General features: G+C 37.7%; 1 pseudogene; it reads left to right on the plus strand.

Moving 5' to 3' along the window:
- LOC148214163 (uncharacterized) overlaps positions 1-23,206 on the plus strand; it is a 115,321-nt pseudogene extending 92,115 nt beyond the window's left edge.
- Positions 23,207-25,118: the final 1,912 nt, after the last annotated feature.

Here is a 25,118-nt window from a genome sequence, read left to right on the forward strand (position 1 = left end):
TGTAAATTAATTTGTATATTGAAGAGACCCTTCAGATCGGCAAAGTTTTATTGTATTCATCTGGTGAGTCTCTGTCTCCTTAAAAGACAATGGTGTAAAACTGATCTTAAACTTTGTGAAAATATATGATTGTTTTGGACTATGCAGCAAAAAGGTGCTTAGTATATGAATTTGGAAAGTTAATAATGGATTAAGGGGCCAGAGGGATCTGGAATTACAGTTTTGAATTAATTAGAAAATATCTTCTCCTGGGAAAATGGGGTTTGCTTTGGTTTCTTTATGATAAGGAGACCTTGAAGATTGGACATTACAGGGAGCCAGAGGACAAAGAAAATGAAGCAGAAATCCTTAGTGCAAACTTTTGAATACCTCTCAGCCAAGTTACTGGATCAATTGTTTGAGAAACTGGACAGAACATGCTTTAATGAAGTTGAAAAACAAGAACAAGTTGCAATGGATGTCTATGAAATTAAATTGAAGGAGGATTTAAATGTAATACACATGGTTTTGATGATGATTTATCCCCTAAAAGAGATGAACAGATACTAAGCCAGGAAATTGATTTGGATATTTCTTCTGTATATACAAAAGAGCTCTGCTAAGGTTTAGAAAAACTTTTTAGAAGTGACAAGCAAAAGGATAAACTTTATCTAATGGACATGCAAAAAACATCTGTTAAAGTTCTGAAGAATTTTTGTTTGATGATAGATGACCATAGATGACCATCAATCAACTCTGGGACTTTTTCTGAAGAGGTTAAAGACTAATTTTTAAAATTCAGGGAAGGTTTAGAAGGTTGGCTTATTTGATCAGGGCTAAAAGAGTAAAATAGTTATATCTGGTTGCCCTTACCGGACTTTTGCTGACAAAGAATGATTGATGAAGCATTCGGATTTTGTTTTTGTTTTTTTTTTACCTAAGAGATGAATTATGGGGAGAAGAGTGATAATGATTTATTTAGAGACAGTGATAAGCTATTAAAATTGTTTTTACCTGCTGAGATTAAGGGGGACATTTCCTTTTCCTTTTCCTTTTCCTTTTCCTTTTCCTTTTCCTTTTCCTTTTCCTTTTCCTTTTCCTTTTCCACACTCCCTTCTTCCCTTTGTTTTTGTATTTTTATGTTTGTATTTTTTGTAGTTTGTACTGACTTTTATTCTTTTCATTTATAATCCTTAATAAAATTATTTGAAAAAATACCCATATTGTTTTCAAGTGGAATTTGTTGTATATCTTGTTCTATAGCATCTTGTTCTGAAGAGAGACTGTTCCCAGAAAGATACAACATAGCTGCCATAATTGAGTCAAAGTCTCTATGTAGTCCTCGGTGGAGTTCCTGAAAGGTATCTCTAAATGCCATGATAATTTATTTCCCACAAACATGCATTTATTTTTGAAATTATTTTAATATTAATATTATTATTATTAATAGTCTTAATATTCAATATTCAATATTTCAATGTTTCCTGAGCCCTTAGTCTTTTTAAAACTTTCTGTAGCCAAAACTTTGTCATGCTTTTCACTGTTTATTTTAAATTCTTAAAAGTTATAAAAATAAATCTTCATTTTCTTATATTAAGGTTTGAAGGCACTTGCTCACTGGGTATTCCAGCTTTGTCCCTTTGAAGAAGTCTAACTTCTTTGAAGTAGTTAATAAGCAATTCCTGAAGGTAGTTAGCAAGAGAAGTGCATGAACTTAGTGTCCTTTAAAAGGCTCTATTTGCAGCTAGAGCAATTATGGCAAATTCCCCCATCGCCCCGTTTCTTCACCACCACCTGAGATCACTGCCTTGCAGTCTCTTTGTGAGGAAAAGGAACAACCATAAGGAGAAACAGCTTAAGCAATCTCGCGTCTCTCTCTTTTATCCAGAGATGAACAAAGGATCCAATCTACTAACTGGTTCCTTAAAAAAGTCCACAAATGCTTTTTCACTGAGCCATCTTCAGTTGGCCATCTTCCCCAGAAGCCCCAAATAATCATTTCCTGAATGGGCATTCCTCTAAATCCACTATCCATTGGAAGGGCCTCCACGATATATGCTAAAAATTCCGAATGTGCCTACCAGCATCCCCCCACCACATTGATCATTTTCTACAAGGCCCAGAATATTAATATCTCCTTTCTACGAGAGCTAGAGTGCCTAATACTGAGAGGATTCCATGGGTCTTCTGCACTGCAAAGTTGTTATACTAAGAGGCCTCTGTAGTCTCTAGACCTGGCAGAAGCAGATTTGATAGTCAGCAAGGGCAGTCATGTAGTTAGGGGGCAAGTGTTAGGACTAATCTTGCAATCTCAACTACATTAGAATCATTAATGGGCAAAATTATGTGTGTGTACATGTTCATGTGTAAGGAGTTCTGCATGTGTGCATATCTGTCCTTGACCCACTACTTGCCACCCTTGACCTAATTTTCCAGGACTTTTACCTATTAGAACCATAAGTATCCATTAAAAAAAAAAGTGGTTCATATTTTTATCCAGGACTGGAAAGCATTGGATACCTGGAATTGGAAACAGCTATAAAATGGCTTTGTATGTGAGGCATTTTTGTTCAGAAAAGGCTGCACAATTTTGTCCCACAAAAGCTTGAATGTGTATATAGTCCTATGAAATCGTGGCCTTCTCCTATCTTTCCTTCCCTGATTTCAAGGCCCACTTATCTCTGCTTCCAACAGCTGCCCATCACACATTAAATAGATTTAACATACCTAATCTTCACCTCCTTTACTATATCCCTATTCATTATTGTGCTTTAACTTAGACAGACATTAGGATTATTTCTGGTCCCTCATCTCATTACCTTTTATTTCTTTGCATGGAAATGCATAAACTACTTAGCATCCCTTAAGCTTAATTCTGTCCAAATCATTATGACTTTGTTTGCTTTGTTCCTCTGTATTTACCACCTCTCGGTTCTGTGCCATCAGCAGATTTAGTCATTCTGAAAAAGATGTCCTCTGGAAGGTCACTGCTGCACAAGCCAAATAAGTACAATCCATGTGTGAACATTCATAATGCTTTGATGAGTAGTTTAAAGGTATGCCTGCATGTAAGCTCCCTTTCCTCATTTCCCAGTACATTGGTAAATAAATAAAAAAATCTGGGACCATTTCTAGAAGATGGCAGTTATACCTCATCATTAGAAAATGGCAAATACATCTGCTCTTTGGACAGTCCCTGGGATGGTGTTTAGGCATTAGCACCATAGGGATCTTGTTGAGGACTGTGCACTAGTAAGTGACTTGATGCTAGTCTTTGGAATCTCCTAGCTGTGCTGCTTCCCCACCTTTTTGCTATTCCTTCCTGTTTATGTTCCCTCTCTGTCAGGTTCATCCCAAAGAACTCCACGAGACAGTGCAGATACTGTTCTGTTGTGTTTATTAGCTTCCACCTCAAGACAGAAATCTCTCCAGACTGAATCTAACTTCCCAAGCCAGCAAGCCACAACACCGTGAATTCCTTAGGGTGGTGCCAGTCTCATCTTCTTAACCTTCCCATGCTCCTGCTGGGGGCCAAGGGAATGCTTATCTCCCCAAGCACGGCCTTCATCCAACCATTCCTTCACACTCTCACTAGCAAGCAGTGTGAGTATCAAAAAGAAGGAGCCATTTTGTCCAGCTTCTTCAACTCTTTCTCTTTCTTTCTTTGGGAGCTGCAAGAGCCACAGCAGCTATGGCAAAGTTGAAAGAATGAAGAGGGTATTTAGCAAAGGGGGCACTAAGAGAATTCTCCTAGCTGGTGTGGGTCTTCCGGGCTGTGTGGCCATGTTCTGGAAGTTTTGTTTCCTAACGTTTTGCCAACATCTGTGACCGGCATCTTCAGAGGGCAGGAGCACAGACAGGAGCAGTTCTCTCTGTGCCCAGGATGATGTGACCCTGCTGTGGGTATTTATAGAGATCAGCGAGGGTGCCTGAAGGGGTGGGGTGTGGGGGTGTGGGAGTGTGTGGGGGGCATGGGGGGTTGGGTTAATGAGTGGCTGCTTGTTTTGGTGTCAGAATATGTGTGTATCTTCCTGGGGATTAGGCAGGGTTTTTTCTATTGAGCTGTTAACGAGTGGCTGCTGAGGATCTGTGCACCCTCTGAAGATGCCGGTCACAGATGCTGGCGAAAAGTTAGGAAACAAAGCTTCCAGAACACGGCCACACAGCCTGGAAGACCCACACCAGCCATCGTATTCCGGCCGTGAAAGCCTTCGAAAATACAATTCTCCTAGCCTTTCCCATCACCAAAATATTGAATCGAACACTGAAGAACTGCATGCCAACTTCACAAAGTCAACTGTGCAAGCATCACCTCCAACAGTGGTTCTACCATTCCTAATATCCAAACCGTGGGGCATCAGTGTAGGTTCCAGTCCTGTCAACCTTCCTTCTTCCCTGAGATCAGTGGAGTGAAGCAGAATATCTGGTAGATAACATTTTTTTTTCTGTAAATTCCTTTCGTCTACGACAAGTGAACAGGAAAAATCTGAGGAAAAACTAGAAGATGATTTTTTAGAATCCACACTCACCTTTTCAGCAGAAAAATACCTGCCAAAGAGAGAGCTGCCTACAACATCCAGGCACCAGAACTTACAATATGTCTCTGATAAAATGCAATTTTGTATTCAAAAGGGTGCTTCCTCTGCCAAGAATCGAAGGTGGTGGTGGTGGTGAATAATTAATCATTTGAAAATACCGTATATAAACTTACTCAAATGTATTCCAAGTTAAATTTGCCCATTTTCCTGGCACTTTATGCTGAGCTTCAAAATGAAAATACACTTGTGGCCTCATCCAAACTTTATATTTTACTACCAATGCCAGAAGTAATTGACCATTTATTAAGATGACGAGGAATCCTGCCACAAAAAGAGGCAGGGTGAAGAAACCCATAGGTACCCTTTAAATATATGCAGTTCCAAGGCTCATTTCTCATTTCAGTAGGTGAAGCAGATCTTAAGGAGCAGGTCATGTGAAGACCTTCTGTCTGAAACATTGGACTACCGTGACCCATCAGACCAAACATGGACATTTATGAATTTGACAGAGCAATGGTCAGACTGAATAGTAGATGATTAGAAGACTTTTGTGCAATGCCATGTTGCCATTCAGACAATGTGTGGTTCTCTTTTGTGCAGCTATTAGAAGAAGCATTTCCTCTACCTGACATGGGAAGTCACTGCTGAATGATGCGGGGAGAAGGATTTCGCATATACATCTACATACGTATGCACTTAGACATGAAGCTGGGAGACAAGTAAAGAGACAGCATGGCTATTGAAAGACAGCAGGAGGTTCATTTAGCTGAAAGCAAAATGAATTCTTTGCCTAAGTGTTCCCCAAAGAAAGGGAAGACAGCATTCCTGAGACTGCAATACATTCTCCTTGGGGAAATGGAAATGTTAAAAGGTTTTACCATCATACTAGAGCAGATAATTAGGCAATTATGACTATTAACTTTGACAGAGCACCCGGCTTAAATGCATTACATGCCAGCATTCTGAAGGAAATACCAAGGGAAATAGTAAAATCTTGGGTGAATAATGCTGTGAGTGTCTTTATGACAAGTGAGCACCCGAGGTTTCAGTGGTGTGAAAATAACACCCGCATTTGGGAAAGGAGCCAAGAAGATCCTAGAAACTACAGGCCAATAATCCTGAAGTTTACATTAATTATTCCAAACATTTATAAGAAACAGTGCTGAGAATAATTAACAGTACAGAATCTAGGAAAGCACAGTCAGCATAAAAGCAACATTAACCTTGGTAGCTCTGTTTTAACTCTAGAGCTGCCCTGAGGGCACTGGTGGTAGAAGATATAAATCTCAGAAATAAATAAATGGAAAGAAAGAAAGAAAGAAAGAAAGAAAGAAAGAAAGAAAGAAAGAAAGAAAGAAAGAAAGAAAGAAAGACATAACAAATTATAGAATTCATGCAAAAGTTATGAACTATTATTTCAGAGTTGCATTCCTTTGTGTATGCTACCCCCTTCCCCACACACACACACCAAGAGGATGGATATTTTTCCTTTTTACTTGTCCTTTGCAAGTGTTTGATGAACAATAAATAGTAGTTTGATAGCATTTATATTGTATATGTATTTGTTCTGGATTTCTCCATTCTTTTTGAGTGCAGCTTTTGGAACAACTAGGCTACATGCTATGCCTGCCTCTGCAAAATTGTTGGCTGCTTGTGAAACAGCCTTTAGCCTTCAGCAGGGAAGAAAATTATTTCTAGACATTTCATTTGGAGAGTTAGATGGACAATAGCCCTTTTTCTCTCTTTTATTTTATTATGTTTTTAAAGTTGCTCATGATTGTTCATTAAAATTTTGGAAAGTCTCAGTAACATGGCACTCTTCACATAACAGCTCTCTGGCCAGCAATGCTTCATTCTGCTCCTGGACCATATGACACTGGGACAAAAGGTGCCCCAGTGGAAGCTTGTCTCCACACATTAGATCCTAATGTAGTTTCTCTCTTTTATTATTCAGTCAGGCATGCATGGACTAAGTGAATCCCAAGGATGGTCCATACGTGGAAATCCTGCCTCTGGCATTCCATACATCCCTTAGTGTGTAGAAGGCCAGTGCAAGCCTACAGTCCTAGGATGTAGAGGGTCTCTAGCTACAACATCACACATATTTTGGGGGGAAACAGAAACAAGAAGAGAAATTCTGCCTCGCTTATTTACTTACCCTTCCAGCAGAGGTCCTTTGAAGAAATTAAAATGCCAAGCATGTATGGATCAGCCCTCTGCAATACAGCCAAACTTGAAGAATAGCAAGAAAGAAAAAAAATGCCAGCACCACATATGGTGAAAATGGAGGGGAAAAACAAAGAGAAGAGAATGTATCAAAGAGACAAAAAAAGGAGTGGCAGGACAGGGGTTTTCAGAAGAAAAAGAAATTCAGAGGAGGAGGGCTCAGAAATGGGCCATAGAATATATTTTGCCAAGAACCACTCAATTATGGAAATTTTGCCCCAAAAAGCAGTGGAAATGACTGCTGGCAGTTGATGACAGGGAGTAGTATGGGAAATTAATTCACTTTTCTTTTTCCTAAAATACAATATATGCTTAAGCCAGTTAGATAGATAAGACCATCACAAAGCATCTTATGACTTCTATGGATAGTAGAAAAATGTGGAGAAAATGCTTAAAGAAAGGATTGTTTTTAAACTTCTCTTCACCTCCCCAGTGGTTTGGATTGGCTAACACATGGTTGTTTAATCACAGTGGGAAGACTACTTCTTCTGTCCACCAAGATGCTTCATTTCCTACTTGGATTTTCAAAAGAAGTCTTGATAAAGTCCCTTACCAGCAACTGTGGAATATATGGACGAGTGCTTTAATGGATTAATAACTGGCTTAAGAACAGGCCAGACAGAATAGGAATGAATAGAATCTCCAGCTATTGACAATAGTACCGTATTTCTTATTTGTATTTAATTGTCCTGGAGTTAGGAATAAGCAATAAGGTGGCCATGTTTGCTGATGATACTAAACTGTTTATAGTAGTAAAATTAAAAAATGGATTACAAAGAACTCCACAAGGGTCTTTCCAAATGGGTGAATTAACTTAAAATTGTGGTAAGCAATGTAAGCAAATGGAGACTGATGCATGTTGGCAAGCAAGAGAAGGAGAAGGAGAAAGAGAAGATTAATGGAATCTAAGCTGGCAGTTGACTGAAGCTTAGAATTTTTAAGAAAGGAAATGGAAATAAAACATCCAATTGAATGACAGCCTTATAAAGCCCATGGAAGGTCTGCTTGGCATATTACATGCCATTATGGTCACAATACCTCAGAAAGAATATCACGGCGCTAAAAAAAAGTATATCTAAATTCCATCAAAATGATTAGAGAGGGCAATTCCATCTTCATTGTTTGTGGCTTGTTAGCTTAAGTAAAGGTGGTTAAGGGTTATCTATATAATCATGCGTGGTATGAAATTATGGCTAAGTGTTTTGTTTATATGTTGGTGCTCATACACAGAAGATGGGGAGATTTAGGACCAATAAAAGGAAGCACTTATTTAGGAAAAGCATAGTTGAACTATGGAACTCACTGCCATCAGATGTGTTGATAGCCACCAATTTAGAAGGTTTTTAAAGTGCATAATTTACGAAGTGAAGGCTATCAATGGCTACTAGTTTTGACAGCTGTTTACTGGCTTGGTGTTATAAAGTGCATTTTGTTTGCTATGCCTCAGCAGATGGCAGCACCAAGCCATTCTTAACTGATTTAGAAAACTAAGCAGGGTCAGCTCTGGTTAATATCTGGGTAGGGCACCACCTTGGAAATCCAGGCCTGTAAGTTCGACTTGTAAATTGAAAAACATAATGGAATAAGGCAGTGACAAACCATTTTGGTATCATGCCAAGAAAACATCATGCATGTGTCTGTGTAAGTTAGCAAGAGTAGAATTGGACTAGAAGGTAATTTTACTATTTTTGAGATAAATAGAGACAGGAGGCTTTTAAGCAGTCCACAGTGACATTCAACTATTTTCTCCAAGCTTGATACTTTAAAAAAAATACAACAAATTGTACCCATGACTTTCTATCTATATGAACACTATTGTGGTGAAACAAAATACTAACTTTATAATCCAGGATTATGTTATGAAGTTATTTAAATTAAGTGAATGTTGACTGAGCAATATGGTATGTGAATATATTTTCATTCCAAGGAGAGGGAAAAAAACCTTCCTGAAAAAAATCATTTCTCCACCTTGAGTTTTCCAGAGGAAGTTTTTCACAGTTGGTAGAGAACTATTTTTGTATGGAAATATTTATAAGGTGCAAATCAGTTTTTGGACAGCTGTAAAGTGATACATCAGCCAGAATTTTTTTAGTCAGCTGCATCCAAACTACACAGATGTTTTGGGGGAGTTTTAGCAGGAAGCTCAAAGGGAGACAACATGCATGCACACACATCAAGGAATAATAATAATAATAATAATAATAATAATAATAATAATAGGCTGAAGAAACAGTGGACCACTTAGTTAGCTGTTGCAAGAAGATCACACAGACTGACTACAAACAACAGCATGACAAGTAGCAACCGTGGTGCATTGGAATATCTGCAAGGAATACCATTTGCCTGCAAGCAAGAACTAGTGGGACAACAAAACAGGCAAAGTAATGGAAAATGAAGAAGCTGAAATGCTCTGGGACTTTAGAATTCAAACAGACAAGCACCTGCCACAGAACACCCCAGACTTAACAATTGTTGATAAGAAGGACAAGAAAGTCTGGACAGTGGACATTGCAATACCTGGAGACGGCAGAAGAGAAGAGAAAGAACTGGAGAAAATCACAAAATACAAAGACCTACAAATAATAGAAGAATGACTAAGACATAAGAAAGCAAAGATAGTACCAATAGTAATAGGCATCTTAGGTGCAATCCCAAAACATCTGGAACACCATCAGCATTGACAAGATCACCATGAGTCAGTTGCAAAAGACAGCTTTACTTGGAACAGCTTATATCCTGCGATGATACCTTTAACACCATCAAACAACAACATCTGCATATCCCAGATCGATAGGTGGATAACAATGACAAATCCAGTCTAAGCATCTGACTCTGTGACCAACTATAATAACACCATCAGACAATACCTTTTATACCATCAAACGATACCTCTAACACCATCAAACAACAATATCTGCCTATCCCAGGTCCTTGGAAGGACTTGATAAATGGATAAGAATGCCAAATTCAGTCTAAACATCTGGCTGGCTATGTGACCAATAAATAATAATGCCCAAATCTGTAGGATGAATGCATTTTCACTGAAGGTTATAGACTGTAGCTCTAACTTACCCAGCCAGCTTCCATGCCTATGGGAGGACTAGAATTTAGCCACTGTGCCACACTTACTCTCCCATAGGTACACAAAGAAAGTGAATATATAATTATTTATTCTCAAGGATGTATTCATATGCTCGAAAAACCACTGTTTCTCCCCAGAGTGTTCTGAGATTTATTAGCCATGGAATTAAAGTAACAATATATAGCAATGCTGATCATGTGAAACTAGAACGAAATGACAAATTCACACGATTTGCATGTTTCTCCTATACTTTCTCTGTGTTTCAGACCCAGCCGAGCACTATCATCAGCACGAACTCACACTCATAATAATTTCCAATTGACTGTGTGGTTTCTCATTTGCATGTAAGAATATAAGTAAATGGTTTATATTTGCTTAAATTATTCCTCCCTCCCCTCATTTCCTAATTCTGTCATACAGATAACACAGGCTATCTAAGTCTTCTAAATAGAAAAAAATTCTAGAACCCTAAAAGATTAGACAAAATGTTCAGCTGAATATCCTGGTTCCAACAATGGGACTGTAAACAACATAAGCCAATAAACAACGTATTTCCCATTTCTACATCTTCAGTATCTGCCAACTGAATATTGAATATTTGTTTCTGAACAATTTAAAAAGAGGGTATGGTAGGGCTGTGCGTGAAATGGAAAGTGGGTTTGTTCTGAATCCCCCAAAAAGCAAATTGTATTTCAGAAGTTTTGACAAATTCTTCTGAGTGAGCTGTGGATGAGCAGAACTATAATCCAGAACATTTTGGATGCTCTCAGTTTGGGCTGAAATACAGCCCAAACTGATTTTTCCCCTAAAGGGCAAGTAGGGAAAGACCTTGCCCCTTTCTCTTCTCTGCCACATGGCTTGTGTGGTGGCCCATCTGCTGATCTTCCTCTTCTGCCTGAAACATGCATTTTTAGTCCATATCCCAACTAAACATAAGTATTTCACTCCAGATATGGACTATCTAGAGTGATCTGTTCTCTGCACGGAATACATAGCAAACTTCATACATACCTCTAAAATATAGCTCAGAATTAAAGCAGATGTTTTATATGCAGATGTTGTAGCTTGATTTTGTATAAGGCAGCTTTCTGTGCTGAAGCTCCTTTTGCTATGTCTTGAGGTCAGAGATAATACTGGACTATAAGAGATATAATTCATAATTAGACCATATATTTGCCTGCAAAAGGGAGGAAGGAAGGAAGGAAGGAAGGAAGGAAGGAAGGAAGGAAGGAAGGAAGGAAGGAAGGAAGGAAGGCAGGCAGGCAGGCAGGCAGGCTGGCCAGCCAAAATCTCTGTTAATATACAAATAACTAATATATATTTATAAAATTATTTGCTCTGCTCTGAAGCATATTATTACAAGAAAACATTGAAAAAATTACCCCAGTTTTCTGGGGTAAGTAGTACAATGCAAGAATAACTTCATTTTATTTTTGTCTGGTTTTCACAAGCTCCACTGATCACCTTGATCTTACTTAAAATCCTCCTTCCTTACAAAAGAACAAGCCTATCTTATTTACTGTGTTCATTTCACCTTTAGAAATGATACATACAGTATCACTGCAGAAATGTGAATATTATCTACTTCATAAAAGCTGCCAATCTTTATAATTCATTTGGTGCTTCTCACTGCCTGATCTTCTCTTCCAGTGTAAGGATCATAATTTCTTTGCATGGTACTACAACTTTATGTAACTTTCAGTAGAAGAGACTATCTGTAGCTTAGGGTGGAACTGTGTTGTCCTTGGTGCTCTCTGAACTTGGTTGTTTGCTTGCAGACATTTCATTACCCAACTAGGTAACATCATCTTTGCCAGTTTCCATAACTTTCTTGTTTCCCAAAGTCCATAAAGAATATTTATGTTTTTCAGCATTTCTTTGTTTCACTGGGTTTGCCCATTTTTTTACAATATAGGTTCCTAGCAGGTTGTGGTGGGCTGAGGGAGATACAGGAGGATAGGGTAGGGTAGGGTAGACAAGGGGGAGGGGGTATCAGATAGCTGTCCTTCCTGACTAATGTGACCAGTTGGCACAGCAATGTGCCAATGTAGGCTTTCAGATTCACCAACCTGCTAGCTATTAATGGGGAGAAGTCAAACATGGTGCCTGGGACTTTTTTTTTTTTTCCATATTATCTAGGAATCATATTGACTCTAATAAAATAGATAGAATACTCTGTAGTATTTATTCACCTATCTGTGTCTTGGATCCCTACTCTTGCTGGTACCTTCAGGGGGGAAGAGAGGTTGTTGTCTGATTCAGGAAGTTATTAACACCTTGTTTCAGGAGGATGTGTTCCCCAAAACCTTAAAAATGGTTTATGGTATCTCTTCCTTAAAAGCCCTCCTTGAACTCAGCTGTCCTTGCTAATGATTATCATATCTCTAACCTCCCCTTTTTAGAGAAGATTATTGAAACTATTGTCACTGGGGAATTAAGGAGCACTCTAGAAGAAGCAGTTTACCTCTTCTTCAAAAGGTCCTCTTAGACCTTTTGGCAGCCTTTGATACTATTGACCACAGTATTTTTCAGGACCATCTGAGAGGGTTGGAGGGTTCATGGTGTTCCTACTTCTTTCTAATGGATGGTTCAAGTTGGTGGTTACTGGGGTAGACAGACTGCTCAAGCAGTCAATCTCTCTGAATGAAATTGCAGGGACAGATAATCCATTAGTATGGGATCAGTAGTCTGCTGATAATACCCAAGTTCACATCATTGCTCCATTTGAGGAGAAGATACTGTTGATTTTTGTTCCCATGTTTGGAGGCTGTTAGGGTTTGGAAGGGAATGAAGCAGGCTGAAGTTGAATCCCAATAAAATTGAGTTCTTCTTTGTTCATTGAGGGGGTCTGACAGCTCCAGTGATGTCTCAAGAGTGGGTGGGCAATGTCCCTGAAAGAGCAGATCTGTTACTTGGGAGTTATCCTGGATTCACAACAACTGCCTCATGGAAGGTGGCATGTGTGGTCAGGAGGCCTTCACCCAGATTTGTCTGGCATACCATTGGTGGCCCTATCTGTGCAATAGTTATTTGTGGCCTCATCTTAACTACTTAACTACTACAATCTGCTCTACTTGGTACTGCCCTTGAAGACTACCTGGAAGCTTCAATTAGTCCAGAATATGGCAGCATCTGTAGTAGCTGTTACTCACCACCATGGCATCTGTGAGCTGAATCCGGCACTGGATTCTAATTAGCTCCTAAGTGCAATTTGTGATGCTGGTTGTTACTTATAAATCTGCATAGGGCTTGGCACTGAAGTAACTCCAGGACTGCCTTCTCCCTCTGGAATCAACTTTCCTGAGGAGTTTATCCAAGGAAAAATGCTTTGTAGTCATTTATATGAACTACGCACTATGGGGGCTCATAGGTGCGGTTTTCCTATGGCAGTGTCTATACTTTGAAGTACCTTCCCACTTGAAGTGAGGTCATCCTCTACAGTATTTGGCTTCCAGAAACTAAAGCTAGTCCTCACTTAATAACCACAATTGGGACCGGCAACTCCATCGCTAAGCAAAAAGGTCATTAAGCAAAACATCATGCGACTGAACCTGACTTACAACTTCAGTTCTGCTGTTCGTTAAGCAAATCACCTGCAGCTGTTAAGTGCAATGTCATGTGACCATGACTTGTGACTTACTACCGGCTTCTCCACTGACTTTACTTGTTGAAAGCCAGCCGTGAAGGTTGCAAATTGTGATCATGTGTCTGTGGGACACTGTGATTGTCATAAATGCACATTGGTTTCCAAGTGTCTGAATCACACTTATGTGACTGCAGGGACACTGCAACAGCCATAAGTTTGAGGACTGGTTGTAAATCTACTTTTTCAGTGCCGTCGTAAGTTTGAATGGTTGCTGAATGAGGCAGTTGTTAATCGAGGACTATTTATTCTTGAAAAAACATATTCTGCAGACCTATAGTAATGTATGGTGCCTAATTTTTTTTAATGTATTTTATGTTCTCATTACTTCCACATCATACTAATAGAAATTTGGGGAATGCAATGAAACATTAATAATAATAATAATAGCAGCAGCAGCAGCAGCAGCAAAGAAAGTGTGTGCAGGGACTATTATATCTACTATTATACTTGGACTACTTAGCAAGGACCAGTATGCAAGTAAGATCTTTTAACAAAACAGTACTTAAAAACTAGGCATTCCAGAACAAAGACAGACCACAAGAATGGCAGCGCTGAAGCTCAACGTTTTGCTGGGCAAAGTTTCCTCTGACTCAGTTGCCTTTCGCTTTTCGCTTTTCTTCAGCTATTTTCAACAGCAGATAGCCATTAAAAATATTTTTGCCTTATTTATTTAACAAAACAGAACAGAGAGAGAGAAAATATATGAAAAAGAAGGCAAGAGAAGAGAAACAATAATAACAATGCAATTACAACTAGATTGCTTCTTGAATAGGGGATTTTCTAATGGGATTTAAAGCTGATACCTTTAGATCTTTTTTTTTTTTTTTCCCTTCTGCACTCCTGTATTCACTGTAGGGTAATTTTTGGCTTATTTCCATACCTTATCGAGTGTTCTTTATCAAGGGAGAAGTCTGGAGCAGTGGTTAAGGTGCTGACCTAGGAGTGGGAAAACCCAAGTTCTAGTCCTGTTTTAGGCTCTAAAGCTGGCTGGGGGGATTTGGGCAAGTCGCTCTCTCAACTCTAGGGAGAAGACAGTGGCAAATCACTTCCAAAAATGTTGCCAAGAGAACTGCAGGGACTCGTCCATGTAGTCATCATGAATGCAGATTAACTTGAAGGATTCCCCCCACCCCAAAATCTTTATTTTGCATTCAGGCAGTTATCAACTCTTAATGTACAACTCTGTCAATAAAATTAATATATTTATTACAAGAATGCCTTGTACTATATAACTAAAAAACAATTTAGATCTTACAAAATGTTGCTACTCGAGTGGTACATATTTGTGGGCCAAAAGAATACATTTACATTACTGAATTTAATTAACCTTAATGTGAAAGGATTGAGAGAATCAGGGAACAACGTGTAGTTTTAAGCTATTCCAAATGTTTAAAGGCTGATGCCGCTTTCTTACAGGAGACAGATCTAATAGAAGAAGATAAAAGCTCTTTGGTTAGAGACTGGGTTGGAGAGGTCCTTTAACTCAGGGTGAATGAGGTAGCTATTCTGATTCATAAACACTTCACTTAACAGGTTCAACAAGTTATAACTGACATAAATGGTCATTTCTTAATTCTAGTTGATAAAATCTAAAAAAATAATTCTCATATAACTATGGTTATGATTAATGTTTATGGTCCTAAGCATAACTCCTCTGCCATGTTCTATGAGTATCTTCATCATTTAAATGATATCTGTTATGACCATATTATTGTAGCAGGAGGTTTTAATGAGACATTAGATCCTGAATTATATAGGAATACACCTATTTTGCAACTTATGAGACACCTTCCTTCACAACCGATAAGTAATTCCTTGGGGCTTATTTTTGGGACTATACTTTTAAAGGAAGAAATAGAGTATTAATTTGAATCTGATTAATTTGCAAAAAACTGGATGACAAGCGGAATTTAAAAGAGACTTGAAAGTTATTTACAGTGAAAAGGTAAGATTTATTTGTTAGACTTTTTTTTATAAAGCCAAACTCACACAGGACATACTGAAAATTCAGAAGGATGGAGGTTAACAATGCATCTTTCCCCTTTTTGGAGGGAACAGAGGTGAGGGGATTTTTCTTATTCCAAGACCTCTGATAGCTCAGGAAGTATGGCAGTGCCTGGATGATGTGTTTTGAATTCCTCCATTGGTTGGCAAAGAAAGCACTGATTGACTCATGGGGGTTACCTGCCTTTTCTCAGAATTTTGAGGTTGGCAGAAGTAAAAAAAAGTTTGCATAGTTGGCTTTAAAATGGCTCGGTGAACTTGGGAAATGGAAAATGTACTGTATTGAAGTCCCCTCGTGATTTCCCTCTATGTGAGTATCAGGTCATATGGGCTAATATTTAACTTATGACTCAATTCTAAGCATGCTTGTTAAAGAATATGCCTAGCTGAAATAAATCTGAATAGATGTTAATGCTAGAGAATAAACAAATTAATTGAAAAGGTGCTTTGGAACAAAAATCTCAGATTGCTTCAGTCATTTATGAAGTAAACCTGTTTATGCAGTATATTTCTGTGGGCTGCACAGTGTTAAGAACAGAAGGTAAGGGATGATAGATGATGATTACAAGTAACTGAATGAGAACAATGCAGGATGGATGGATGATACCAGATCAAACCACCCAACCAACCAACCAACCAACCAACCAAAATCACAGATGACAGCTCTGCTGGACTGATTTTCTTGGTACCAGGAGTCACACAATTAAAACAAAGGTGAAATGAGACAAATGGGAAAACAAAGAAGAAGAGAGGAGAAAAAGAATAGAAACAAAAAAAGGCTGAAGGCAAAACAGTCTCAGTCGGAACCATCGCAACTGACAGCCCATATGACAGTCTTGCTAAATTCTATTAACCTGTTTGTTCAGTAGAAATAATTTCTGTATGACAGATGAAGAAAAAATTATTATATTTTTCACACACATCCATCATCCTGCTAAAATAAATTTGTGGTGAGGCAAATTTTTATCAGAATTTTGCTACTTTGCTCTCCTTTACATTGAAACTACAGTGGTCTCTCTCTCCCTCTCTCTCCCTCAATTGCCCATAACTTTACCCTACTGCCCTACCCAACTCAAATATCTCTAGCATCTCTATTTAATACCTCCTGGCTGTGTTGTCATCTCATTAGCTTTCATAGCTCTGTCTAACTTTGGAAAGACACTTTCAAAAAAGTACTTACATTTTTTAATAAGAAAGGGGGGTGAGGGAGAGTGAGAAAAATCATTTGTACATGTCAGACCCACACAGACCAAGGACACCTGGACATATGTTAACAAGACATTTTAATCAGTTTCCAAGAAACAAACTTAACATCATAGTTGATGTCACTGTTTTCTACTATCTGAAGACAATATCTTAGGATGCTTATGCAAGCATGAATGTGTACGGTATTGTTAGCAAGCTTATATTCCCCAAGGGACTTGATGAAAAATGAAGATGTCTGGTTTTTTATTGTTTTCCCTATTGGAAAATCCTAGCCTACAGTCCATTATCAGTTGTTGGATGAAATAAGTGATGTAGAAGTCTTTAGCTGATTATCTGTACCCCTGTCATTAGCTTCCTTTGCAGCATCAGGGACAGAATAATGCAAGTCCTAAAGAATCTAGTCCCTGCCCAACAAAATATACATGTATTTAAAGGGGAAAAAAAAGTTTGATCTAATCTTGCTAGAATGTTTCTCCACTAAAACGTGTACATTGATGTAGCTGCATTGCTATTGTAATATATGCTACTCCAAAGCTACCTATAAATTAAAGGTCTGTCACCAGTTCCTCTGGGCCTCTTGGGTATCCAACTCATTAATTATCCTTCCTCCAAAGGATCATTTTCCTGTTGTCTTTTATTATTATTTTTATAACAATAAGAACTTAGAAACTGCCACCCAAAGTGAAGAACCTTAAAACCTAGAACAGAAAGGGGGTTCTCAAACTGTGGATCATGACTACCGGGGGGAGGAGGGTCATGAGCAAATTTGAGGAAGGTCACCAATGGGGAATAGGTTATGTGCATGCAAATCAGGATCTCTGTTAGCTTTTGCTTCTACTCCGCCTGGCAGTTGGCATCTGGCTTGTCTAAGTGAAACCTGGAATGAGTCCTGACATGGCTCCAGTACTGGGGGCACATGCTTCATAGCATGACACACCCAAAGCTGGATCATGGCCAGAAGTGGCTCCCTCTGGGTCTGGTCAAGCCGGCAGCAAAGTTAGGATTTTCAACAATTGCTGCTAGTTACAGCAAATTTCTATCCAAAACAAATGGGGCATATGAAACGAGAGCAGCTATCTCAAAACTAAGCAAGCTCAGCCTTTTCATTAGAAATATGGTTTTAAATTTGATTGCACTATTGCTGATTTCCAATGAACAGGTTTTATTTTATAAAGTTCTATCATTTTTAACCTGATATCTAGATTAACATGTAATTATGAAATGTAAATCATGTATTTTATTACCTAACCCTAATCCTAATGAAATCATTGCTTTTATTCTTGGGGATAGTCCCACAAATTCATTTATCATCTTAGAACATTTGAGAACTCCTTACTAGAAGAGAGAGGTCGGGAAATGAGTACAATAAGAAGAAAATACTAATAACTGTGTAATCAAGGGTGGGGGGGAAAGGAGAGTCTAAAATATACTGAGATATCCAGTAATAAATTGATAGCACTGATCATTATTCTAAAACAAATGAAGTAATGCCAATTATATAGTGATATTTCCTCAAAGCTTTTTTTTTTTTTTTTTTTTTTGCTTCAGCTTTTTGGCCCAAACCAGATATGTCAGTAATTGTGTAACTTTTTCATCTGCTGATAACAAATATCCCACCTAAGGTACTTCAAGGAAAAGGCTTTCACTGGCATCAAAGGAAGCTTCCTTTATGAAGCAGGTAACCGTTGAGAAAAGGCATCGTTTATTGAAATCTGATAGGGAAAAAAAACCTGGTTAATCCTATTGGTATCTTCCTATGGGTCAGAAATGGAAGTCGTTCCCTTCCTATGCAGACTCTTCAGCAAAGGTCTCCAAGAACATTGGAAAGTTCTAATTAATCATTATTGCCTTTAAAGAGGTTCTGGGTTTGAACCTTACTCAGATGTGTTGTGTGTGTGTGTGTGTGTGCGCACGTGCACGTGCATGTGTGTGTGTGTGTGTGTGTGTGTGTGCTGATGGTATTTCTGGTAACTCTAGAATACTATTATTAATGTCTCTCCTTCTTGCTTATTTTTATTATGTACTATATCACTGTCCTTTTCTGGTTCTTGACCATAAATTAAAAAAAAAAAGTTTTTTCACAAGCACCATTCTCATTTCTACAAGTGCATATTAATTACATTCATGGATTATCATCAGGTATTGTTTGTTCCTTTGTCAGATGCTGCTATCTAAGGCCTCTTGTTGATCTATACTGCAGCTGTGTATTGAGCAATACATCTACACTGAGCAAACGTTTCACAAAACTTACCCTATTTTGTATGTGTTCAAAATAATTCATTCTTTAAACACATTAATTTTCCTGTTGGTCTATTTGATGGTATTTAATTTCTTTCTCTTGATGAACTTCCAGAAGATAGGGTTAATAGATTATTAATAGGATTAATAGATAATTAATAGGTTAATAGATAATTCCTATGACAATCTGTCCTCTTCTGGCCTTAATGCAATATAGTTGTTGTCAAGAAGAAAAGAGAAAAGTCTGGGTTTAGAGATGACTTTTACTTCGAAATTCTACCAGCAGTGATCATGGGGATGAGGTGAGAGAAAATTTACAAGATGGCAAGCAGAGCTTTACAACTGGGCAGTGATATTTCATACATATACAAAAGGACTGAGACTTTGAACACAAAGCCACACCCACAATCTTGCAGATTTTCATGCTCCTCCCCCTCTCCCCCGAGACACTCATGGATGCTACACTGGAACTACTGAGCATATGCTTAGGACACATGTCCTAAGAAACAATACATACAAAAATATAGAGGTCTCATTTTGCAAAATACAAATTACTTTACACTGTTTCTATGCCACTACAATTGTACTACTCTGAATGACTTGCAATGATTAAAGACAAATACAACTATGATATGAACAATTAGCAATGCAAGTTTAAAATTAATAAGCCTAGCCATTAAATATAATAGTAGTAACTGTCAATAAATTGAGATCCAGAAGCCTAGTAGAAGATCATCATTTAAAATTCCCTCCTAAATGTCAGCAGGGAGGAAGCTATCCTTAGCTGGGAATGGCGTAGGGGGAGCAGACTACTCTACAAGCCAGGGTTAGCAACAGAAGAGGCACGTTTCATAATTCCTACCACTTTACAAGAGGTGGAAACACACAGTTTATTTTACCAACTCAGATATGTAGGACAGACCATTCCTAAGGTAATTAGGACCAAGCCTGGAAGATATTTATAGCACGTAGAATTATAGCCAGAAATCTTTATGTAATATTATTACCATTTGGTGAACATACTGATATTTACGCAATTAGAAATACTGCTTTAAGGAGAAAAATGGATCAGATGTTGCTGAAATTGTGAATCTCGTGAAATTATGTGACTTGTATATGAAAAGAGTATAGCTTCAGTCCCTGATTCTGGGACACATGTATACATCTCTACATGTGTGTTCCTTCTTACCCAGCTTTTGTTAGAGCTGGTTCACATTAAATGTGAAATACCAGCTGCTGAAGGTATGAATGTTCATTGACGTTATAATTGAAGGTGAATGATTCAGTTACTTGCTGGAATTCACAGGATTTTTTTTCCGTCCAAGTCAGTCTCAACTTTGGACTTCAGTGTTGCTCAGAGGATGTCATGGCTTGCTTATATTTTGTGCATCTGATCTTCCTTGTAAGTTGGCACTGGCCAACTTGCCAGCTTGCCAGCTTGCCACCATCTGCTTCTGTTGTCTGTAGCGACTATTCATTAAGGATGTGAGGGGTCTACTATCCTTCCCAACCCATCTGTTTCTCCCAGTCCTACTCATAAGAAAGTTTCCACTTTTCCATATTATACAGCATTAGTTTAAAGTTGCCTAGGAACTGCCTAATTTAGAAATCTTTATAAAATTAGCATTTTTATCACTCACACTTTATTTAACAACATGTAACAGGCTCATCTATTCTCAGAAATGACTAAAGGAGCTACACGTTATCCAGATTTCAAGTAATCTGTTTAACCTAATTTGGGCCATATACACCACCCATAACTAAATTGCTATATTAGCTAGGAATCCTAGGAATTGTAGTCTGTTTTATGGAAAAGACACTTTCTAGGAATTTTGCTTTATAAATTGCTTTTATTAACAAAATGTCTGTATAAACATGGTATCATCATTGTAAACAGATTTCAGAAATGGATGATTTTATTATAATTACTAGTGCTATCTTTACATATTTTTATAAACACCTTTATAAAATATTATTGTAGTTATTGTTATGATTAAATATAATATATATTAGGAATTATACCTGAAATAAGATCCACAAATCTATTGTTGGATCCTTTGACATATTTTATTGTTAAATATACAAACTCTAATGGAACAAGACAATATATGTATTTCTCCATAACACTGAAAATTAATGATATTCAAGAAAAGAGAAGCATTTTGCAGTCAAATAAATATATACTCAGTGAAATGATCAGACAGTTAAAAATGCAATAAAATCTTCCGAAATTAAATTACAACTCATAATAGTTTATATAATATAACTATATAATAGATTTCTTAGAAACTGCTTCATGTCAGCAAAAGCTCTGATAGTATTTGCCAGAAAGGCAAGAGTAATAACTAAAGGAGTAACATGTTTTGTGCCAGTCCTTGAAACGAATTTGCACAAAAAGAAATGCAATTTTTGAAAAAGACAAAGCCACCTGCAAGATTATTGGGACAGCATTTACGGATAGATTTGTGCTTAATTTAAGAGTCTATTCATCTTTCTTTCATGCAAATGAAATCCAGAAGTTGTGCTTCTAAAATGCATTTCCAGGAACGGACGTTTTGCTTTGGAAATTTTTATTTCAGCAAGATCCACCAATCGCTCTGCCTTTATGAACTTGGCTCATGACGTCTCACCTTAGTACTTAAGTTTTGGGTTTTCCATCATGATACCATGAGACACATTTCATCTCTGTCCCCATGGATGGATATGCATAGGGCTGCACATGTTTCATATATGATTCAGAAGAAACCCATGATTGAGCACACCTTTCTGCTATTAACTAAAGCAGATGATCTTTCCTCAGACTTCTACAAAATCCTGAAAAACAAGTTGTCTGCTTTGGCTCCTTAAAGATGAGGTGACTCTTCAATCTGCATTATTATTATTTTTATTTTCAAGCTCACCCAGAAGTCTGAAAATGAGCTACTTTAGTGTTCAGCAGAGATGCGCTGTGCTATCACTTCTATAGGCTCCGAAGCACTTCTTCTGAACCATTTTTGAACTCTGCACAGACCTACTATCCCATTAATTTAAATGGATCTATTCTAAGTGGGACTCATCTACATCGTTCACAATGTTTAAATAGATATACATGCAACATTAAACAATTTACCAACACCTTTAAATCATCACAAGAACCTAAGATACAAATATGCTGGCAAGCTAAAGATTGAAATATATTGGCAGGCAGTAATTTGTTTTATCACAAGCCTGCTAATAATAAATACCCCACTAATTCAAAATGGATGATTGAAAAGTATGAGTTTATGATTAATCCTTTATATATAGTACAAGGCTGAATACAAAATATGCCATATATAGATGTACAAGGAGTACAAAGACATTGTGAAATAATTTGCTAAACAGATGAGATGATTGATAAAATTAACTAATGGGCAAAGGTTAGAGGCAATTATGCACTAGAAATTCAGTCTATTGATTTTTTAGGCTACTATATTGGTTAAATTTGGCAAGCGTAAGGCCAAAGCATTCTGGCCTTATGCTTGCCAGATTTAACCAATATAGGTTGGAACATAGATACCCAAAATTGTATGTTTCAAAATTGGGATGATTCTTTAATTAACAATTTATATTTTTGTTTTATATTATGTATTATTATGTGTATATTATTATTTAATTATTATTATTTATATCATCAATAAATAATAATAATTAAATAATAAGAGGAGGTAGAATGTGGCCTTTGCTCAACTATGAATTGTGCACCAGTTATACCCTTTTCTGGATCAGGAGTCCCTCCAGTCAGTCACTCAGGCACTGGTCATCTCCTGTATAGACTATTGCAATGCGCTGTACATGGGGCTACCCCTGAAAAGTATCTGGAAGCTTCAGCTTGTTCAAAACACAGCCACATGGGCAATTTTAGGTGCCCCAAGGATGGAACATGTTATACCTTTGCTACGTGAGCTGCATTGGGTCCCAGTTTGCTTCTAGGTCCAATTCAAGGTGTTGGTTATCACCTTTAAAGCCCTACATGGCATGGGACCAGGTTACCTGAGGGACTGTCTCATCCCCATTATATCCATCCATCCCATCCGGTCAGGCAGGGAGGGTATGCTGCAGACCCCATCGATGAAAGGATGTTGACTGGCGGGGTCCAGAAAGAGAACCTTCTCTGTTGTGGCCCCCGCCCTATGGAATAGTCTCCCCCCACAGGTGAGGCAGGCCCCAAGTCTCTTGTCCTTTCAGAAAGCAGTCAAGGCCTGGCTCTGACAACTGGCATGGGGCAAAAAAAAGGGCAACCAACCTTGGGGGTGGCTAGCACCTTGAAGATGCTCCCATATGTTAACATCTTACTGACCATCAACATCTTGGAAGATATTATTTGTATTTGTGTATGTGTTTGGTTTTTATTCTATTTTTATTGTATTGTATATTGTTTTTAAAGCATTTTAATATTTATTGCTGTTTTATTGTGAACCGCCCAGAGTCACTTTTTTGTGAGATGGGCGGTATCTAAATTTGAAATATAAATAAATAAACAAACAAACAATATTATTCAGTCATATTTTTATTATATTACTATACATTGATCTTGTCATTCCTTACATTTTTAATTTTAATAATAAATAACAAAAGAAAGTTTACATGAACTCCATGAAATGTCCAGTGCAGTTTAATGGACAAAGTTTATAGGAGCCAGATTTCTAAACATCTGGAAAAATTCATATCTGAAAGAAGCAAACGTGTACCTTAAAAAAGAATTAAAGTGTCTCTTCTGCCTAAATAAATATTATACACTACAAATGATTAATTTCTCATGAACTATTGAAAAACTATCAGTTGGCTTCTTTTGTCATGTTTTCAAAATGTGTAAGTGATATTTGTTCAAAAGCTGAGTATCAAAGTGGTCTTTTCAAGCTTTCAGAGAGGTCCAAACTTCAAAAATAATTTTGAACTTTTTCAAAGCCTTGAAGTGGGCCCAAGAGTTCTGTACAGTTAAATCTGACTTCTATACTTCAGAAAGATTTTGACAATTTAACATGATAATAAAAATGTCATACAATTGGAAAGATTAAATAAAACACTTTTCTGTTTTGGTTAGGAACAAATATAAATCTTAATGCAGTATGCTGCTATTTGGAGATTGATTAACTTGGAACACGGTGTTCTGGAACACTTAACATTTAGTTAAGAAGGTAACATTTGTAGAAAATGCTAACATATTCCATTATCTAATATCGGTATGAGTGACAAGCACATACAAACACACACACACACACACATACACAGATACCCAGACACAGACACAAACAGACACAGAGGGAATAGCCACCCAAGTGATGGAAGTGGCTGATACATCTGGCAGTCAGCCTTGTGGAGAGGAGGGAGACTTTGTACCTTTCCCTATAGGGTGATATGTCTATTTTCAGTAGCAACAAACCATGTAAAGTATGATAAACTTTTTCACCATTTTGGTAGTGTTCTGGAAGTGTTTCCAGTGGCTGAAAAAATGGTGGGAGAGAGTATAACTTGCATCTTCTTGTTATCAGAGCTAGCTTTGACAATGGAATGCTTTAGCAAGCAAAAGCAGATAATATCACTGGGTAAGCCCAACCAAAGACCTTGCATTGTACTTAGATGACATACGTTGCTCAACGATGTGAAAAAAAAAATCAACTTCTTGAATAAAGTAGACCTTTCCACTAGCAATTCCTTTTAGTCAAGACTTGTGGCTCACCCAAACTGAATCTGATATCATTCCAATGACCACTGCAAGACTCATGGAAAGGGGGCAAAACTCATATATAAGTTAATATACGAACTGAAAATTCTTACACATGTTTATAAGATGATTCTTACATATACAGTTGCACATTGTACTCTTCTGAATTGGTTTAGGATCCTCACCGGACCCAGTTGTTCTCACAAAGCCATCAGTAATTGGTTTATTGAAGAGACCAGAAAATCTGTTATTAAATTCATTTTTCTTTTGAATTGTGATGCTTCCAGCTTTCTAGGCATTCGGCTTGCCCATGGTAGAGATTTCTTGCCTTGTCTCCCAGTTTAGGGCTCAAGTCAGCAAAGTAGCTGTAAATGAAACTTTTCTTCCCTCTCTGTGCCTCATAGAGGCTCAACCTTTGTTCATGGAGTTTTCATTGTCTCTTCCTATATATATTGTTTCAGTCTGACCTTCTTTTGCTCTCCCTCCCCATTCCATCTGTGCTACAATAGTTGCAGA

The sequence above is a fragment of the Python bivittatus genome, unplaced genomic scaffold, assembly GCF_059951505.1.
Source record: "Python bivittatus isolate LINGU-HERP-01145 unplaced genomic scaffold, Pbiv_v1 ctg000700_np1212, whole genome shotgun sequence".
Classification (NCBI taxonomy): Eukaryota; Metazoa; Chordata; class Lepidosauria; order Squamata; family Pythonidae; genus Python; species Python bivittatus.